Here is a 5,600-nt window from a genome sequence, read left to right on the forward strand (position 1 = left end):
ATCTCTCTCAGACTTATTAAACCTCAGCAAACACATTTATTCAACAGTTCATTCAAAATATATTTGTTGATCATCTGCTCTGAGATAGGTGCTTTCTAGACACAGGCAGAAAATGACTCCCAGGCCCTCCTTCTTTCATTGAGATTATACACTTGCAGAAAATACAGGGAGATAATAGACAAATACCAGTCAATCAGAGACTATTTCCTTATCTTCTGACTCTCTCATCTTCTTCATGGCAAAAACCACTCCCTCCACTCCATCATCAACCAGTAATAGAAGCAGGGGTGTTTTCTCTCTTCTCCAGCCATCCAAGATGCCAAAAGGAAAGAAGAAGGGGAGGAAGGGGGCCCCAATTCCTGATGTTGTGAAGAAGCAGGGGCCAAGGAGGTAGTCAGTGTCCTGTTTGAGAAAAGACTCAAGAATTTTGGCATCAGACAGGACATGCAGCCCAAAAGGGACCTCACCCACTTTGTCAAATGCCCCCACTACATCCAGCAAAGGGCTATTCTCTATAAACGTCTAAAAGTGCCTCCCAGGATTAACCAGTTCATTCAGGCCTTGGCCTGCCAAACAGCTACTCAGCTGCCTAAGCAGATCCACAGATACCAAAGGCAAAGCAAGAGAAGAAGCAGAGATTGTTGGCCCTAGCTGAGTAGAAAGCTACCAGCAAAGAAGTTGTCCCCCCTAAGAGGCCACCTGTCCTTAAAGCCTTAAAGGGTTACTACTCTCACCACCTTGGTGGAAAACAAGAAGGCTCAGCTGGTAGTGATTGCACATTATGTGAATCCCATTAAGCTGCTTGTCTTCCTGCCTGCCCTGTGTCGTAAGATGGGGCTTCCCTACTGCATTATCAAGGGGAAGGTCAAGCCAGGGCTTCTGTCGACGGGAAGAACTGCACCACTGTCACCTTCACTCAGGTTAACTCAGAAGACAAAGGAGCTCTGGCTAAGCTGGTGGAAGCCATCAGGACCAATTACAATGACAGATTTTATGAGATCTACTGCCACTAGGGAGGCAATGGTCCTACGTCTGAAGCTGATGGCTTGTATCACCAAAAGCTGGGAAATGCAAAGGCTAAAGAACTGACCACCAGACTGGGCTGAGTGGACAGTGTTAAATTTTCTGTACATAAAAGTAATAAAAAGTTCTGTTTCAGCCAGTGGAGGGGTGGAGGGGAAGCAGGAGCTTCTTCTCTTTTTCCATAACCAAAGACACCACCAAGTTTTTCAGTTCCTGCCTGACACCCTACCACTCCTTTCACAGTCAATGAATCCACAAATGCCTACTTCCTCAGAAAGAGGCTCTGTCTGGGCAGAGAAGAAGGGAAGAGAGAAAAGTAAGAGCGCAGAGAACAAATAACAGATGAACAAAGCAATCCAGTGATGCACTCAGGAAGTAATTATTTAACACATCACACCCTGAAATACACTTGAGGGTGAGAGGAACACAGTGGTGAGGAAGCCAGGAGCTTTGCTGGAAGGAGGGCTCAGTCGTGCAGGCAATATTCTATTCAATTGAAGACACCCACTTTTTTTTTACATTTTATAAAAACTTTCATATTTATTTATATATGTATTTTATTTAAATAATCTCTATACCCAATGTGGGGCTCAAGCTCATGACCCCAAGAACAAGAGTCCCACACTCCTCTGACTGAGTCAGCCAGGTCCCCTACATCTTATAATCTTTCAAATTGCACTTTATCTTATGCTGGTGATGCTTTCCCCTGGTTGAAATGCAATAGCAATAGCACAGAGCAGCATCACATCCTGAGAGCTGTGGCAGAGCCTTGGCCAATCAGAATAGGAGTCAAGTCAGGCTGCAACATTAAAGCTGCCTGGAAACACTAAAAAAAAAAAAAAAAAAAAAAAAACTCGATTCCAGCCCAGACCAACTAAATTAGTATTGGAGAGGGTGCAGCTGGACATTGATAGTTTTTAAAGCACCTCATGTAGCAAGGGAAACCAAAACAAAAGTGAACTATTGGGACTTCATCAAAATAAAAAGCTTCTGCACAGCAAACGAAACAATCAGTGAAACTAAAAGGCAGCCTATGGAATGGGAGAAGATATTCGTAGATGACATATCAGATATTGGGCTAGTATCCAAAATCTATAAAGAACTTATCAAAGTCTACACCCCCAAAATTAAAAATCCAGTCAAGATATGGGCAGAAAATATGAACAGGCATTTCTCCAAAGAAGACATACAGATGGCCAACAGACACATGAAAAATGCCTAACATCAATCAGCATCAGGGAAATGCAAATCGAAACCACAATGAGATGTCAATTCACGCCAATCAGAATGGCTAAAATTAACAAGTCAGGAAACAACAAATGTTGGCAAGTATGTGAAGGAAGGGGAACCGTCTTGCACTGTTGAATGCAAGCTGGTGCAACCACTCTGGAGGTTCCTCAAAAAGTTAAAAATAGAGCTAACCTACAACCCAGCAATTGCACTTCTGGGTATTTACCCAAGGGATACAAACATAGTGATTTGAAGGGGCACATGCATCCCAATTTTTATAGCAGCAATGTCCACAAGAGCCAAAATATGGAAAGAGCCCAGATGTCCATCAGCAGATGAATGAATAAAGATGTGGTTCATATGCACAATGGAATATTACCCAGCCATCAAAAATAGTGAAATCTTGCCATTTGCAACAACATGAATGGAACTAGAGTGTATTATGCTGAGTGAAATCAGTCAGAGAAAGATGAACACTATATGATCTCACTTGTATGGAATTTAAGAAACAAAATTGATGAACAGCAGGGAGGAAAAAATAAAACAAGATGAAAGTTAAGAAGGAGCCAAATCATAAAAGACTCTTAGTCATAGGAGACAAAGAGAGGGTTGCTGGAGGGGCGGTGGGTGAGGGGATGGGGTAACTGGATGATAGGCATTAAGGAAGGCATGTGATGTTGTATACAAGTGATGAATCACTAAATTTTACCCCTGAAACTAACAATACACTCTATGTTAACTAATTTGAATTTAAAGTTAAAGATAAATAAATAAAGCATCTCATGTGATTCTCACATGTAGCCAGTGTTGAAAACCATGGTGGCAAGTTCAAACTAGGCTATATATACACATTTCGAAGGGCATGCCTCTATGGAAGCTTTGGGGCAGTGGTTAGCAAACTAGAGCCTGCAGCCCAAATCTGGCTTGCTTTTTACCACCCCAGGGACTGAGATGAATTTTACATTTTTAAATAATGGGGAAGGAGAATATCAAAAAAGGAGTAATATTTGGGGACATGTAAAAATTACATGGAATTCAAATATAAGTGTCCATAAATAATATTTTACTGGAACCAGTGACCCTTAGTTTATATATTGCCTACAGCAGCTTTTGTGCTCCTACGTCAGAGTGAAACAGCTGGACAGAGGCCATATGGCAAAGTCTAAAATATCCATTGTCTGGCCTTTTACAGAAAAGATTTGATGACCCCAGCTTGAAGGAAATGGATTTCTGGAACCTCGACAGCTCTGTGTCCTCTCCCAAGAACTTACCTGCCTAGGAAGATACCAGATGTCAAGGGGTCCTGTATGGGAGGCATCTTTTCCTTTCTCACCTCTTTTTCACATTTGCCCTTCTCCCACTTCTAAAAGAAGACCTCTCCCCCGCCCTAAGAGTGTAAAAACCTCCTAAGCACTAAATTAAAAGAACCTCCCCCAAACACTGGTATGTAATGGGGTTCTAGTGACATTTTGTTTTCAGGTCAGGAGGATTCCAAATATTGCATTACCAAAGCCAAAGGAAGACCCAGTCAAGTTGTTAGCTGCCAAACCATTGAAAATATGTGGTGACAGAAGGCTATGTGATTTTTGGCATGTAACTCAGAAGGGGTCCAAAGAATTAAGTAACATGGTTATGACAAAACTAGTATAATTATTTATGTAAACAAAGTTTTCACGGCTTACGTGTAATTAAAATGCTGAACGCAGTCCCATTCGATGAATAAGCAGTACTAGTCCACAGATACAGGAGGGAAAAAAAACATTGGTTTCATAAGAAGTGAATTTCAAGTAACAGTTTGTTACTATGTTTAATGATTACTTATCAAAACTTGCATCATGTTTGCATTATTTTGATCAATTATGTTCTAATACTTGTAATTTTGAAATGAGCACCTCGATTTCTTACTGAGTGTTGAGGCCTTTCTCAGTTCCTTGACTCTGGGCCTCTCCTCAGCGCAGCTCACAGCCGCCCAGAAAGAGGTTGGACAGCAGAAGCCACGGTCTTTTTGCAGCCTACCCCTGTAAGTGACATCCTATCACGTCTTACTCTATTCCTGTTCTATTGCTGGGGTCAGCCCACACTCAAGGGGAGAAACAAAAGGATGTATCTCAAGGGATCATGGGAGCCATCTCAGACGTGGCCCACTACAAATGTCAAATTCTGATAACATTTATGTCCTCTACATCTGTTTCAGTTCAGGATGAAAAGTTGTAGGTGTCGTCCTAAAAATGGGTGAGCGGATGCAGAGTTTTCCAGAATTCTAGAAATAAATAAAGGTGTTCAGAGACCACGACGCCTGAGGCCTTATGGAGCCTGGGCCTGTCAGGTGGCGGGGTCTAGCAAAGGGTCGCCAGGGGGCCTCGGGCAGCGGGAAGGGGAGACAGAAAATCCACCGCTCCAGACCTGGCGGCTCCATCCAGTCCGGGTGAGCGCGAAACACAGGGAAAAGCCAAGCGCGCCTAGACTCCGCGGGTGTCAGAGCAGGCGAGGAGATTAGACTTGAAATGCGGGCGACAGAGGCTGTAGGGAAACGGGGACAGGGGATACGAAGCAGTCTGCCGAGGCAAAAGCGGCAAGAGCGGCTGGGGGAAACCTCAAAGCCCTTGAGCCAGGGCTGGGGCCTGCAGTAGGCCGGGAGAGCGGAGACGCGCGCCCGACCTGGGATGAGCGCCCTCGGGGCGTCCGGACGCGAGAGCAAGCAGTCAGCGCTCGCTCCAGAGGATCGTCGGCGGTCGGGACCGGAGACCAGGAGCTGGGGCCACGGCGCCGTCTTCCCGCGGACGCGGTGTACGTCTCGGGAAATGGGGCGGCCTGGGGCGCTGTGGGCGCGCAGACTGGTCCCACACCGGGTGCCTGCCCCCCGGGAATTCAGTCTCGCAGCGTGGGCGCCAACTGTGTGGGAAACGACTGCTCCCCGTTCCTCTCCCGGGACCCAACCGGATAATGCGTCGGAGCCGGCAGTCGCTGGCAGGAAGGAAAGCGGGAGACCGCAGAGCCGGACCACGCCGCGGCCAGGGGTGGGGACAGAGACAGAGACGGCGGCCACGGACAGCCCTGGAGTCTCGAGCTGGGGCCTGACGTGCTGGGACCGAGAAGACCGAAGTGGGCTGATCAGGGGCGAGGGCAAAGCAGGAAGCAACTGAAGTTGGGCGACGGGGCTCCCGGGTAAGAGAGGGGACGAAACTTGCGAGCGGGCCGAGGGCCTACGGCTAGGCGACTACAGCGGCCCGCGCGGCGGGAAACCCGGGCGCGGACGCGGAGGCGGGGCGGAGGAGCGAGGGGAGGAGCGAGCACCTGCGCGCACCGCCGGAGGAGGGCCCAGCGCGGCGCCGGTCCCCGGCCCAAGC

General features: G+C 47.0%; 1 pseudogene; it reads left to right on the forward strand.

Moving 5' to 3' along the window:
• The first annotated feature begins 310 nt into the window (after positions 1–310).
• On the forward strand, positions 311–1,393 carry LOC123389644 (annotated as a pseudogene).
• Positions 1,394–5,600: the final 4,207 nt, after the last annotated feature.

This window comes from Mustela putorius, unplaced genomic scaffold, assembly GCF_011764305.1.
Source record: "Mustela putorius furo isolate JIRA1106 unplaced genomic scaffold, ASM1176430v1.1 tig00003988_pilon_pilon_pilon, whole genome shotgun sequence".
Lineage (NCBI taxonomy): Eukaryota > Metazoa > Chordata > Mammalia > Carnivora > Mustelidae > Mustela > Mustela putorius.